Source organism: Ovis canadensis, chromosome 14, assembly GCF_042477335.2.
Source record: "Ovis canadensis isolate MfBH-ARS-UI-01 breed Bighorn chromosome 14, ARS-UI_OviCan_v2, whole genome shotgun sequence".
Lineage (NCBI taxonomy): Eukaryota > Metazoa > Chordata > Mammalia > Artiodactyla > Bovidae > Ovis > Ovis canadensis.
In genome coordinates, this window is record NC_091258.1 from 35988752 (window position 1) to 36005128 (window position 16377).

Genomic DNA, 16377 nt, shown 5'->3' on the forward strand with positions numbered 1-16377 from the left:
GTTGGTAGAGAAGAGACGACAAAGTTAGAATGAGAACCAGGTGCTGTGATAGGAAGGATGTGCGTTAAGTGAAAGCCAGTTAGTTTGACCACACAGGGTGGCCTTGCCCATGCATGTTCTTTGCTTAGCTCTGAGAATGTACTGTTTGGCTGATGACCCAATCATAGGTTGTGAAGGGGGGACAGTTTCTCTCTGGAGACCCTAGAGCCAGAGGAAATATGTAGGGTGACACTAAAAAGCTGGCTTGTCATCTAATTACCCGCCAGTCAACGATCTCTCTCAGGTACATGAACCCTTCGGTCAATAAATTAGCTAACGTTGCATTCTTAAATATAAACTGGCTGCAAAGGATTCACAAATGGTCAAAGAAAACACCCACTGAGAGAGAGAGAGACTGAACAAGAAGTCAGAAGGGAAGAAATTCTGAGGTTATAATGCAAGGAATAAAAGAAAATGTCCCAATATTATAACAAATATTCAGAGAAATGAAAATATATTGTATCCATGAAACAAGAACAGGGTGCTACTGCTTTTAAGTTTCCACCAGAGAACAAAGAACTTTATGAACTCAAAGTAAGGTAGGAGAAATAAAAAAGGCAATATATGGATTGGAAAGTACTGTTGATGAAATATTTCTATGAAAAAAGGCTAAGAAATGGAATGAAAATATTTTTAAAATTATGAAAACTAACTATGAAGTTTGATATCTGACTATGGGACTTCCTAGGAAGAAAAATTAGAGAAAACAAAATGGGGAAGTGGAATTTATCAAGGAAATAACATAAGGAATAATTACAGAATTGAAAGACATGAGTTTCCCCTTGTGGGTGAGAGGTCCCATTCAGAGTTCAGTACAGTGAATTTTAAGAGGTCCACTCAATGAGTGCGGTGGGGAAAGTGGTGGGAGGGGGGTTAAGAGGGAGGGAACACATGTATACCCAATGCTGATGCCTGTTGATGTATGGCAAAAACCATCATAATATTGTAAAATAACTATCCTCTAATTAAAAAATAATAAAATTTTACAGAAGAAAAAATAAAAGGTACATCAGCATGGTACACCACAACACTTAAAGAGAGACCCTAAGATGTTTTGAAAGAAGAAAAAAAACTACATTACACACACAGGACTGGGAGCAATAATGGAATTAGATTGTTAACACCAGAAGACGCAGTCTTTGATTCACTGAGTGACAATAAGTTTTCAACCTAGGATTCTATTTCCAGCCCAAATATCAACTATTGAGGTAGAATCAAGGCGTCTCACAGAACATTAACCTCAAATGGACCTCTTCAGGAAGTGTTAGAGGATGCACCTCTTCGAAAAGGGAGTTTGGGATCCAGGAAACAAATATAACACATGAAAGAAGCAAAGAGAATTCTGGGACAAGATCATATTAACAACCATATAATAGTATGGTATAACTGGTCCAGACTGGAGCAGGGAGACAGAGGGTGCCAGAAGGAGGATCTCTAAGAAAAAAAAAAAGATCTGATATATTGATACACAGATACTTTTATTAACCAGCTAATGGAGGAAATGAAATTAAAATTGTGAGGGGAGGAGTTTCCTGGTTGCCTAGTGGTTAGGATTCTGGGCATTCATTGCCATGGCCAGAGTTCAGTCCCTGGTCAGGGAACTGAGGGGACTTCTCTGGTGGCTCAGACAGTAAAGCATCTGCCTACAATGTGGAAGACCTGAGTTCGATCCCTGGATTGGGAAGATCCCCTGGAGAAGGAAATGGCAACCCACTCTAGTATCCTTGCCTGGAAAATCCCATGGATGGAGGATCCTGGTAGGCTACAGTCCACGGGGTTGCAAAGAGTTGGACATGACTGAGCAACTTCACTTCACTTCAAGGAACAGATCTTGCAAGCCATGTGGCCAAAAGAAGGTTTTTTTAAACTAAGAAAAAATTTTTCCAAAAAAGAAACATAATTATGGCAACTCTGTTAAGCTGAATATTTGTACAGTTAAAAAAAAAAAAAACCAACACTTGTTGTTGCTTTAACTGGAAAATTTTATAGCATCCTATTGGAAAGATCTAGGGAGAGAAGGCAGAGTAGGAATGTGTGTGTGTGTGCGCGCGCGCTTGAGAGAAGAAAGCCAAATCCTTATTTACCAAAGTGGAAAGCCAATATAAAAAGCCTAAAATGAATGAATCAAGAGATAGCTGTATCATCATATTATGTCAGAAATGTGGAGGTTAATGCCTGAAGAAACCACTAAAAGAATTACAATTGATGCTCTGGAGAGGTGGATTGGGGTGAGCAGCAAAAAATGTTATCTTTCCATTATAAACCTTTTAGCATTATTTGACTATTTCAGTTATGTGCCTGTATTACTTTGATAAACTTATAATAAGCTTAAAGTCAAAGAAATAACAATATAGGTATTTCACAAGAGGGTAGAAGCATCTCACTGTCCCCAGTTACCATTCTCATTTTCTTTCTCTGAAAGAGTGCCCCAAGTTTTTGCTGGACACGTGCAGACCTATTGTAGCATAAACTTCAGGTTTTCCTGGGTCCCTTACAGCTAAATATGACCATGGGACTAAGTTCTGGTCAATCAATTACAAACGGCAGCAGTATGCACAATTTCTGAGATATTAAAGGAAGCAGTTCTATCTCTTTTGTCCCCTCCTACTTCCTGCTGGAGCTACAGGGGCCATGATGATTCTGGAATGGTAGCCTCCAATGGCAAGCAGCAGGACAGAAGAGGGCTGGCTTTCTATCACCACACTATGCCCTGTATTGACTAATTTCACACTTATAGAAATGAGGGAGACATTTCTTTTTGCAACCCACTGATATTGGGGGGCTGTTGAATGCACATAAACCTAACTAATGCGTTTGAGTAAGCCCAACATCATAGGAAGTGAAGAAGTGAAGTGAAGTCACTCAGTCGTGTCTGACTCTTTACAACCCCATGAACTGTAGCCTACCAGGATCCTCCGTCCATGGGATTTTCTGGGCAAGAATACTGGAGTGGGTTGCCATTTGCTTCTCCAGGGGATCTTTCTGACCCAGGGATCGAACTCGAGTCTCCCACATTGTAGGCAAATGCTTTACTGTCTGGAGAGGGGAGGCACACAAATCATTAGATTGACCTAGAATGCATGAGTGAGGAGAAAGGAGATGGATGGAGAGGTAGTGGAGCAGAACCCTTTCTTGGGGAGCAAGAGGAGCCTATGCTTTGGAATCTGGAAAGCTCCATCCAAAATTATGTATTCCAAGAATACGAAGTGGAATTCAAGGATGTGTGCATACCCAATTGCTCAGTCCTGTCCGACTCTTTGAGACCCCATGGATTGTAGGCTGCCAGGCTCCTCTGTCCATGGGATTTTCCAGGCATTAATAGTACAGTGGGTTACCATTTCCTTCTCCAGGGATCTTCCCAACTCAGGGATTGAACCCTGCCAATTGCATCTCCTGCACTGGCAGGCAGATTCTTTATCACTTTACTGCCTGGGAACTCAAGAGAGCTTATTAAGGGTCCATCAATGTGAATCACCTACAAGTGCATTAGGCTCAGTCCTGGCCCTAAAGTTGCCTGCAGTCTAGTGGGAATCCTGGTAGGTGCCCATCTAGCTCTCTCATGATGCTGGCCACCACTGACTGAGCCAGACACGTTTCATCCTCTCCCTGAATCCTCAGATACCAAGTGATGCTTGCACCTCTATTAACATTCCCATTTTTACAGAGGAGGAAACTAAGGTTCTGAGAGGCCATACAAGTCTGCAAGTTCATACAGATAGAATCACTGTCTGGTTTAACTGCCCAACCCAAGGCAAATGATGGAGTGCTAAATCTGAGATTCACATGAAGGAAGAAGAGATGAAATCCTTCTTTAATGAACAAGCTGGGGCTTAGAGATTCTGAAAGGTGGAGTTGAAAATAAGAATTCTAAGAGGTTGGGGTGATCACTTACCTAGAGCCAGGCATCCTGGAATGTGAAGTCAAGTGGGCCTTAGAAAGCATCACTACAAACAAAGCTAGTGGAGGTGATGGAATTCCAGTTGAGCTCTTTCAAATCCTGAAAGATGATGCTGTGAAAGTGCTCCACTCCAGATGTCAGCAAATTTGGAAAACTCAGCAGTGGCCACAGGACTGGAAAAGGTCAGTTTTCATTCAAATCCCAAAGAAAGGCAATGCCAAAGAATGCTCAAACTACCACACAATTGCACTCATCTCACATGCTAGTAAAATAATGCTCAAAATTCTCCAAGCCAGGCTTCAGCAATACGTGAATTATGAACTTGCAGATGTTCAAGCTGGTTTTAGAAAAGGCAGAGGAACCAGAGATCAAATTGCCAACATCCTCTGGATCATTGAAAAAGCAAGAGAGTTCCAGAAAATCATCTATTTCTGCTTTATTGACTATGCCAAAGCCTTTGACTGTGTGGATCACAATAAACTGTGGGAAATTCTGAAAGAGATGGGAATACCAGACCACCTGACCTGCCTCTTGAGAAATCTGTATGCAGGTCAGGAAGCAACAGTTAGAACTGGACATGGAACAACAGACTGATTCCAAATAGGAAAAGGAGTACATCAAGGCTGCATATTGTCACCTTGCTTATTTAACTTATATGCAGAGTACATCATGAGAAACGCTGGGCTGAAAGAAGCACAAGCTGGAATCAAGATTGCCGGGAGAAATATCAATAACCTCAGATATGCAGATGACACCACCCTTATGGCAGAAAGTGAAGAGGAACTCAAAAGCCTCTTGATGAAAGTGAAAGAGGAGAGTGAAAAAGTTGGCTTAAAGCTCAACATTCAGAAAACGAAGATCATGGCATCCAGTCCCATCATTTCATGGCAAATAGATAGGGAAACAGTGGAAACAGTGTCAGACTTTATTTTTTGGGCTCCAAAATCACTGCAGATGGTGACTGCAGCCATGAAATTATAAGACTCTTACTCCTTGGAAGGAAAGTTACGACCAACCGAGATAGCATATTGAAAAGCAGAGACATTACTTTGCCAAAAAAGTTCCGTCTAATCAAGGCTATGATTTTTCTAGTGGTCATGTATGGATGTGAGAGTTGGACTGTGAAGAAAGCTGAGCACCAAAGAATTGATGCTTTTGAACTGTGGTGTTGGAGAAGACTCTTGAGAGTTCCCTGGACTGCAAGGAGATCCAACGAGTCCATTCTAAAGGAGATCAGCCCTGGGTGTTCTTTGGAAGGAATGATGCTAAAGCTGAAACTCTAGTACTTTGGCCACCTCATGCGAAGTTGACTCATTGGAAAAGACTCTGATGCTGGGAGGGATTGGGGGCAGGAGGAGAAGGGGATGACAGAGGATAAGATGGCTGGATGGCGTCACTGACTTGATGGACGTTTGAGTGAGTGAGTTTGAGTGAACTCTGGGAGTTGGCGATGGACAGGGAGGCCTGGTGTGCTGCGATTCATGGGGTCGCAAAGAGTCGGACACGACTGAACAACTGAACTGAACTGAACTGGGGTGGTCTGAACAAAGGGATGGAGGCTGGGAAACACCAGGTTGGATGGGGAAACTGCGAGTGAATGAGTCCAGCTGGAGGAGAGCATGGTGACTTCATGGGAGATGAGGCTGGCTGGAAATGTGTTTGGATGCTATAGGACCTGGGTGGCATGGAAGTTTGCTTGCTTTTATTTTTTAGTAAACCCATTAGATTCCTGCAATGTACTTAACAGCATTGGGGACCTTCTTCCATGAGTGTACATTCCACAGGCCTGCTTGGCTGTATCCCAATATGGCCTCTTTACTGTTTACACTGGCTCTGGTGTCAGGAGGGCCAAGGGGACCACCTGGACATTTCCACTCCTGCCTTCAAGCTATGTGTGTTGTCTCCTCTGTGCAGTGGGGGCCCATTTCTGGAGCAGGTTAGTGATGTGTCTTCTCTCTCAAATGCCAGCTTCTCTCTGGGCAAAGCCTGGCCATTGGACAGAGGCTTTCATTGCACTTAAAGAATTAAAAGATGAGCTAGGCAGAAAAGGGTGGAATGGGCCCAGAGAGAGAGCTGTGATGGTCCTGGGTGCAGAGTGAAGCCTCTGATTGCATCTCACTAGATTTGTAGTTGGCCAGCTGCAGACAGGCAGCTTCACATGAGGCTGCTGAGAACCCGAGGGGCCGCCTGGGCCCCGAGCAAGAATGCGCACCTCCTCCAGTGTACCCCTGTTTTTTAATATTCAAATAAAAATGCTCAAGGGCCTGACCTTGAGGAAAGGCCAGCCTGTCACCAAGAGGACTGAAGACTCCTGGGACAGCCCCTTCTTTCTCTCTGAAGCTCTGTTGCAAGCTGCCACCTGCCGTGGTCCACGGCCCCCTCACCTCACCAACTCAGCACCGTTCCCGTCTTCCTCTAAAATATCTTCACCTCATCTAATCTGAGACACAAACCCTAATGCAGGTTTCAGAATAACGGCATGTTAGTGTTAGTTGCTCAGTCATACCCAACATTTTGTGATCCCATGGACTGCAACTCACCAGGCTCCTCGGTCCATGGGATTTTCCAGGCAAGGCTACTGGAGGGGTTTGCCATTTCCTTCTCCAAGGGATCTTCCTGACCCAGGGGATCAAACTCTGGTCTCCTGCACTGCAGGCAGATACTTGACCGACTGAGCTACCAGGGAAGCTCGGGGGGTGGGCCCACTCTTTTGTTTTTGGATGGGAGGTATTTGTTACTTAAAAAAATCATTCCTTTATTAGGCTGCATCAGGTCATGGTTGTTGTACACGTGCTCTTTGTTGTATCTCCTGGGATCTTTGTGATACAGCACACAGACTCTCCAGTCATGGTACACAGTCTCAGTAGCTGCGGCTCACAGGCTTAGCTGTTCTTCAGCGTGAGGAACCTCAGCTCCCTGACCAGGGATTGAACCCATGCCCCTGGCAGTGGAATCGCCAGGTCTTAACCACTGGACCATCATAGGGAAAGGACACCCCCAAAAGATGTCCTTTTCATTATAGGGGACTGACATGCAAAAGTAGGAAGTCAAGAAACACCTGGAGTAACGGGCAAATTTGGCCTTGGAGTACAGAATGAAGCAGGGCAAAGGCTAACAGAGTTTTGCCAAGAGAATGCACTAGTCATAGCAAACACCCTCTTCCAACAACACAAGAGAAGACTCAACACATGGACATCACCAGATGGTCAACACTGAAATCAGATTGATTATATGCTTTGCAGCCAAAGATGGAGAAGCTCTTTATGGTCAGCAAAAATAAGACTGGGAGCTGACTGTGGCTCAGATCATGGAGCCAAATCTTATTACCAAATTCAGACTTAAATTGAAGAAAGTAGGGAAAGCCACTAGACCATCAGGTATGACCTAAATCAAATCCCTTAGGATTACACAGTGGAAGTGAGAAATAGATTCAAGGGATTAGATTTGATAGATAGAGTGCCTGAAGAACTATGGACGGAGGTTCATGACACTGTACAGGAGGCAATGATCAAGATCATCCCCAAGGAGAAAAAATGCAAAAAGGCAAAATGGTTGTCTGAGGAGGCCTTACAAATAGCTGAGTAAAGAAGAGACACTAAAGGCAAAGGAGAAAAGGAAAGATATACCCATTTGAATACAGAGTTTCAAAGAATAGCAACGAGAGATAAGAAAGTCTTCCTCAGTGGTCAACGTAAAGAAATAGAGGAAAACAATAGATTGGGAAAGACCAGAGATCTCTTCAAGAAAATTAGAGATACCAAGGGGAGCATTTCATGCAAAGATGGGCTCGATTAGGGACAGAAATTGTATGGACCTAACAGAAGCAGAAGATATTAAGAAGAGGTGGCAAGAATACACAGAAGTGTACAAAAAAGAACTTAATGACCCAGATAACCATGATGATGTGATCACTCACCTAGATCCAGACATCCTGGAATGTGAAGTCAAGTGGGGCCTTAGGAAGCATCACTACAAACAAAGCTAGTGGAGGTGATGGAATTCCAGTTGAGCTATTTTGAATCCTAAAAGATGGTGCTGTGAAAGTGCTGCACTCATATGCCAGCAAATTTGGAAAACTCAGCAGTGGTCATAGGACTTGAAAAGGTCAATTTTCATTCCAATCCCAAAGAAAAGCAATGCCAAAGAATGTTCAAACTACCGCACAATTGCACTCATCTCACACACTAGTAAAGTAATGCTCACAATTCTCCAAGCCAGGCTTCAACAGTATGTGAACTGTGAACTTCCAGATGTTCAAGTTAGATTTAGAAAAAGCAGAGGAACAAGAGATCAAATTGTCAACATCTGTTGGATCATTGAAAAAGCAAGAGAGTTCCAGAAAAACATCTACTTCTGCTTTATTGACTATGCCAAAGCCTTTGACTGTGGACGAAGTCCACAACAAACTGTGGAAATTTCTGAAACAGATGGGAATACCAGATCACCTTACCTGTCTCCTAAGAAATCTGTATGCAGGTCAAAAAACAACAGTTAGAACCAGACATGGAATAATGGACTGGTTCCAAATCGGAAAACAAGCACATCAAGGCTGTATATTGTCACCCTGCTTATATAACTTATATGCAGAGTACATCATGAGAAATGCTGGGCTGGATGAAGCACAAGCTGGAATCAAGATTGCTGGGAGAAATATCAATAACCTCAGATACACAGATGACACCGCCCTTATGGCAGAAAGTGAAGAGGAACTAAAGAGCCTCTTAATAAAAGTGAAAGAGGAGAGTGAAAAGTTTGGCTTAAAGCTCAACATTCAGAACACTAAGATCATGGCATCTGGTCCCATCACTTCATGGCAAATAGTTGGGGAAACAATGGAAACTGTGAGAGACTATTTTTGGGGGCTCCAAAATCACTGCAGATGGTGACTGCAGCCATGAAATGAAAAGACGCATTCTTCTTGGAAGAAAAGCTATGACAAATATTGACAGCATATTAAAAAGCAGAGACATTGCTTTGCCTACAAAGGTCTGTGTAGTCAAATCTATGGTTTTTCCAGTAGTCATGAATGGATGTGAGAGTTGGACTATAAAGAAAGCTGAGCGCTGAAGAATTGATGCTTTTGAACTGTGGTGTTGGAGAAGACTCTTGAGAGTCCCTTGGACTGCTAGGAGATCCAACCAGTCCATCCTAAAGGAGATCAGTCCTGAATATTCATTGGAAGGACTGATGCTGAAGCTGAAACTCCAATTCTTTGGCCACCTGATGAGAAGAACTGACTCATTGGAAAAGACCCTGATGTTGGAAAAGATTGAAGGTAGGAGGAAAAGGGGATGACAGAGGATGAGATGGTTGGATGGCATCACCAACTCAATGAACATGAGTTTGAGCATGATCTGAGGGTTGGTGATGGTCAGGGAAGGCTGGCGTACTGCAGTCCATGAGGTCACAAAGAGTCGGACATAACTAAAGCAACTAAACAACACCCACAAATACTGTTGTCTAAAGCACTGTTTAGTATGGTTTTTCCAGTAGTCATGTATGGATGCGAGAGTTGGACTGTGAAGAAGGGTGAGCGCCAAAGAATTGATGCTTTTGAACTGTGGTGTTGGAGAAGACTCTTGAGAGTCCCTTGGACTGCAAGGAGATCCAACCAGTCCATTCTGAAGGAGATCAGCCCTGGGATTTCTTTGGAGGGAAAGATGCTAAAGCTGAAACTCCAATACTTTGGCCACCTCATGTGAAGAGTTGACTCGTTGGAAAAGACTCTGATGCTGGGAGGGATTGAGGGCAGGAGGAGAAGGGGACGACAGAGGATGAGATGGCTGGATGGCATCACTGACCCGATGGACATGAATCTGAGTGAACTCCAGGAGTTGGTGATAGACAGGGAGGCCTGTCGTGCTGCGATTCATGGGGTCGCAAAGAGTCAGACACGACTGAGTGACTGAACTGAACTGAACTGAATATTTAACATTCCCACTGATTGTAGGCAGCCTCACTTTCTAAAACAAAGAAATCTTATGGAGGTGTTGTTGTTGTGAATATGCCAGTCATCTTTGAAAAAAAATCCTATCTCCCTAAAGAAGGAGTTTTTGACCCTGGGTATACATCAGAATGTGTATTCTGATTCCATGGACAGAGGAGCCTTGTAGTGGGGTCGCAGAGTCAGACACGACTGAGCGACTTCACTTCACTTCACTTCATACATCAGAATGATGGAGGAAGCTTTAAAAAAAAAATTACCAGTATATGTGAGTGAGTGACTGTGTGTGTTTTAGGGAAGGCATCTCAGACCAATGGAACTGAATCCCTGGTGGTAGAGTTTGGCACAGGCCTTTTGTCCAGGTTATTCCCCAAAGCAGCCTGGGACCAAGAGCCACTGTCCTTGGACAACCAGCCTGCCCTGCAGCCAGCTTTTAAAATAACTCGTCTTTCCTCTTGTTACATTGTATGCCTTTCTGAGGACCTGGCTCCAGGAAGCAATAGACTTGTCCCTGGACTCACGAGTGGTGTTGGGCATGGAGGTGGTGACACATGGCTTCCTGGTGCGATAGCGGGTGTGAGGGATACAGACGCCATCTGGAGCAGAGGACGCAGGGACTGGGACTGGACTGGCCACACCCTGGCCCTTCAGCACCTTCCTCAATTCAGGACATCTCTAGGGCCACTCCGTCCTCAACTCCTGCCATCTCCCCCTCCCTGCCCCCACCCACTCACCACATACAAACTAAGCCTGGAGGGGTGAGGTCATCCTCTTTATCCCCAACTGAGCGCAGGTTCCAAACCTTCTTCCCTTGAGTAACATGAAAATAGGGATCCCAAGTCAGAGTCAGATACAATACAAGCAGTAAAGACTTATTTTTCACACTTTTCCTCTTGAATCCAAATAGCCATTTTATTCTGCAGTGGTGATTTCAGGAGAATTTTCCAGCTTGATTATCTTCCTGGAGAGACACAAATGCCAGAGATTTTAAACACCACTTTGGTGAAATAGATTGAAGCAAGACCACAATATGAACTTAAATGGTCCTGAATGATGAAGATGGAGCAGGCGTTTTCTTTCCAAGAGTGGCCCTGGTAGGTTTAATTGTAAAGTATAATTACTTCAAGACATCATAATTTGTTGTGTACCATATAAATCAGTAGAACTCCATGGAATCATGTTTTTAATGTAGAACCCAAATAAAATGTTCTTTTATGACATAGCAGATGTTTCTTAATTCACTAGCGCCATGCATTGGGGTATTAAGATTATTCCTTGGCATTTTATTATGAATAACATACTTGCTCCATCATTAAGTGGGCCATTAAAGACATAAACAAGCTTTTATGCCCTGGTTTTCAACAGCTGCTGGTGGTCTACCAAGTGATAATCCAGCTTTCAGCAAATATTCTTCAGCTCTAAGAAATAAATACATTTAATAGGGCAACCCCAGGTCAGTTCACAACGCCTGGGATCCCAGCTCAGGGAAATTTGTGAAGCAGGAAAATGAACTGAAGAGGTTTGCTTTGGGTGAGTTGTTCTGAGAGCCCCTGTTTTCTTGAGAATGCATACGTGTGTGTGTCAATGTGTGAGTGTGTGTGTATGTGTGTGTGTGCATGCGTGCATGTATTGAAAATAAAAAAATAATTTTAAAAGAAAAAAATGAGGAGAAATGCAAGGGGAAGACAGAGCCTTGCAGAAGGTGTGGGGGCTCTTCCTTTCCTGATCAAATGGGAAGACATTTGCACAAATTCTATAACCTGTGCTTTGAAGGAAATCAGCTGAGTCGGTCTTCTGCCTCAAACAAAGGGAGGTGAAGGACGGTGTAGGTCACGGGCCCCGTTCACTGGCGTCGAATCGGAGCGGATGTGACCCCTCTGTGACAATGTTCCCAAGGTGTACAGGGAGGGGTTTCATGTCTGCAACTCGGATGGGAGCCAGATAAGCCCTCCCTCTCCCCCACCTTGGACTTCCTAAAGATAACAACTCCGGGCGGCCGAGGAGCAGAGCGAGGGAGGTGCTGAGATAGGAAATACCGAGGCTTGTATTATCGTTGGCTGGCCGGGTCCTGGCTTCCTGTGCCAAAGGTAGGCCCAAAGGGTGCGAAACTGCAGTGCTAATGTACACAACGACATCCTCCTAGGAGCAGATGTTAGGAGAAAGAGAAAAAGGGGCCGGGGCAAAAACCCAATGGAAATTTGCATGAAGGCTCTGTTGCCTACCCCTCCACCTACCCCCACCCGCTCAGGGACACTTGGGACACAGAATGAAAGAAGGGGAAAGTGGAACTGATTTCCTAGTCTGGTCAATTCTAAACCTATTACAAGATCCTTCATCAATAGGAGGTGGGAGAAAGACTTACAATTTATGTAGCAAATTGAGTACCATGTACCAACCTTTAACAGATGTAGTTCCTGGGTATCACAGTTACCATATTCTAACTGTAAAGATTCTGGGGGGTGGGGCAGGAATGGGGGGGATGAACACTTGGACGAATTATTAAGCACTTTGTCCTAAAATGACAGGAGACACAGCAGAGAATGTCTGTAGGAAGGACTTTTGTTTTATGTGACTTTTCTTTAAATAGGGTTTAGTAATAAATTTTCTCTTCCTTTTCATTTTGTTTCTGTTTGTTTGGTTTGCTGAGGAGGGTTTATTTTCTTTTTGTGTTCTATTTCATTTTGTAGTTGGACGTACTATTGTTCTGGAGCTGGTGAAAAACGGGGAGGGGAGCAGGAGGCAGGAACCACATTGTGAGTGAACTTGGCAAAAAGGAGAGTCAGGAGGTAGCTTTCCCGTCCGGCGCAGTATCTGGGGCTTGCAGAGTTCTTGCCCTCATCAGTTCTTCCACGCTCACAGCTAAAACATTTCTGTGCCCTGACGGAACCATGCAGGGACCCAATGTGGCCTTTTCATTTTTTTTCACGCACACCTGATTGGAAAGTGACGTTTGATATTACTTTTCCACTATGTTAATTACAGCTTGAATAGGATTCTATTGTGTCCTGGATGACATCACTTTGGAAACATCATTCAATTGGGTGGCTCGCTTTCCTCTCGATGATTGTACCAAATAAACACGCAAGTCTTCTTTTTATAGCCAGAGTCTGTGTCTCTAAACACACACACAGACACACACACACACACACACACACACACGTCCATTTTTAACCACGTCAGAAAGGAAACAAGGCTGCTAACTTCACAGCGTTCTACGTGATTTTGAATTAATATTAGTCTATTAAAAAGAGCTGTAACCAGAAGAAAAAAAACCAACTTAGCCCAATGTGCGCGGCAAACATATTTCACAGTGGCTTTGGACAAATGCCCTCAGTGAATATGTTTAAAGTCATGTACAACAGAAATATGTTATCACAAGTAACCATGTTTTAATAAACACTTCGTCTTTTTGTATTGCTTTCTTTTTCATCACAATAATAGAAATATAACATCATATATCACTGTAAAACACATTTCCACATAAATGCTGATAAGCACAAAATATTTTTCATCATTTACATTTTAACTGTAATAATATATGGCAGGATTAAAGCTGCATCCATCATGTGTCTAACTAACCTTGCTGTAATGAATTTTTAAATGTAATGGTTTCTGTCGCAAAGTAAAATCGTACATAATGTCTAGTGACACAGTACGCTGGTGGATGGGTAGTTTTGGAAAATGGAAATACAACTTCATTTTTAATTAGATTTATAAACTCCACCACCTCCACTTCCAGCCAAGCTTCCCAACCCTCCCCGCCACCACCATTATTTAAAGCAAGAACTACCAGAGGCGTGAATACGTGAAGTACTACCAGATAGGTCACTCCTCTAGTTACATAAAATCACTTGCTTGTTGGAAATTCTGTGAAGGAGGCGTGTGTGTCTGTGCGTGTGTTCGAGAAGAGCCAGGCACCCAATAGAAACAAAAGCTGATGAAAATCATGGTGAGAAAACCTTTCTAGGGTGTCTGGAGGGGCTCCGCTGCTGGGAGGGTCTCCTCTTTGTGACAGTATCCAGGGATCTGATTTGGGATGGGGGTGGGGCACCAGGGGTGTTTACTGGGAGGATCTCAGTCCTTTCTCTCTATCTCGGCTTGAAATAACAAATAAGCCGACTCACTAGAGAAGAATCATTAAAAATAATTTGCACAAGCTTTCGGTGGTGTGAGCTCTTTTTTGATACAATATTTCCTTCCGTGATTATCACTGAGGACATGTTTCAGCCATATGGAAGCGAGCCGGGCTGGGAGCTTCCCCAATACCTGAGTGGTTAATTAAGAGCCGTTGCCCGGCCACAAGAAGCAGGTTTGAAATCCCTCTTCAGTCTCCGACAATGAGTAGCTTTTTTAGCAGCAGAAGTCACCAGGGACAGCCAGAAGCGAGGGTAATTATTTGAGATAACATACAGCTGAAAAGGGTGTGTGTGAGTGCAGAGAGGGGCGGGGGGGAGCGGGGGGCGCGATGTGCAGCTGAAAGAAGGGCAACAGTAGAGAAAAGTCTATAATAAAAAGGTCAACATCTCCTATTTTTCTGTACAGTGTCGACAGTCTGTAATGCCTTTTTAGCATGAATGACAACGGATTCTGTCTCTTTTTTTTTTTTAAAAAAAGGGGGGGGGAATATCTTATTTTGTATTCAAACTTTGCAATTGTGAGTTCAGGCCTGCCAGCTCCATCTGAATAAGCTATTCTCACTTTATCAGGGTTTGCTGAACTGACTTTGATTGCATTGTTGCAAAATAACAGTAATTTTTCCATTAACCCATACAAACCCTCAGCAAGCTGGAGAACAAAGAGATATCAGAGGGATGAAAGCTGTGGGCACGGGGAGGGAAGTCAGGGCTTTCCTAAATGGCTCTGAGTTTGTCCCTACACACCAGCTTCTCAGATTGGCCGAGGCCAGTCTGGGATGCCACTGGGGGCTCCCTCTGGGGTCCCTTGGGGTGTGAACCCCAGTGGGCATCCTTCTGCCCTCTCTGCCAAATTCTATTGTTTCCTCTGCATTCTCAGGGCCTGGGAAGGTGGGAGCTGGGTTTCCCTCCTTTCTCAGGCATGTTTTTTTATTCCTTTATCTTTCTGGGGCCAAGGACCTCAATCTGTATCTAGAACTCAACTCAGAAATGCTCACAGCCTTTCAGAACCCAAGGTTATCTGAACACAGGGGGCTTTCTTTTACCCCCTGTGGAGGAGGAGGCCAGCAGGCAAAGGGGGAAAGCTAGTTCCTTTGGCAACTGGAACTCAGTGGAATCCCAGGCCCTGCGATCTGACATTTTGGCATGTTCAGCATCACCCCCACTGGTCCCAGGGTGAAAGGTGCGCTGGTAGATTTTTATTTTCGGGGGGGCTCTGTGAGGCTGGCATCTTACATTTACAGGGCTGCCTCTGCCAGTTGTTTTAAGGCCAGGAAGAAACTGAGGGCAAGCAGGCACCCCTTTTTCATCCCTGGGTGGAGGGTCCTTGTTTGAAATTACCTGGTACACAAGAGGTGCTATGCTTTCAAAGAAGATCCCAAAGTCTGGATGTTGATAATTCAGCAGATCAACATGGAAGCACGAGCTTTTCTGTTTTGGTTTTTTGCAAAGCTGAAATATCGAGAAATTAAGCTCCTCAGTGGCTTGTGACTCTCTATGCGTGGGACTGGGCTGGGAGCTGAGGTCGACAGTGGCTTTGATCTCCCGGCCCCACAAAGGAGCCTGCTCAGGCTGAGGTGATGCCACCAGCCATCCACTCTTCAGCATTGTTTAGGAACTGCCCAATATGTTCATTATCTCCTTTACCTCTGCGGCGCAGTACTGTCAAACCATGCACCAGTCTTTAGAAAATAAAAGTGAACACGGCGAGCCCGCCGTACCCTGCTCCCTAATATCCAGTTCTTGACAACGTCGGAGCTGTCAGATGAGAGGCAGCGTCACTGGAATAAAGGTGGGCAGATGTGTGATAATGAGACAGAAGCATGCAGATGCTAATAGAACTCACCAGAACAGGCCTGCCTGAGTTAGACGGATCCAGGTAGCAGGTGCAGAGTGTCAGGTCGCCCGGATGTTACTTTCTCTTGATTCTCATTTAAGAACTGCTCTGCACACGGCTGTCTGTCAGTGAACTTTTCCCTCTCTGGAGCTCCAGCCCCTAGGTGATCAGTCACATTTCGACATAACTAGATGTCAAAAGAAGTTTAAGTTGTGTGACGAACTGTGATGCAGTCAGCATCAGCCTCCGGCCTCCAAGGTGGTTCCTTAATGATCCGCCTGGAAACTCTGGAGCCTTTTTCTGGCGTTTTGTTTTCTTATTAAAATACTGGCTAAGTCTTTGTCAATATCCATGGCAGCAACTGTGAGCTCAAGACAATATTATCCCAAGCATAATTTAATTTTAAGTGTGGAACTCAGACCCAAGATGGCCAGAGAGCGAAAGGTTTGCGTTGAGCAAACAGGAGTTCTCTCCAAAAGGCCCATTTTAGCATCCGTAATTAAAACAAGGGTGTCTGGGGATTTAT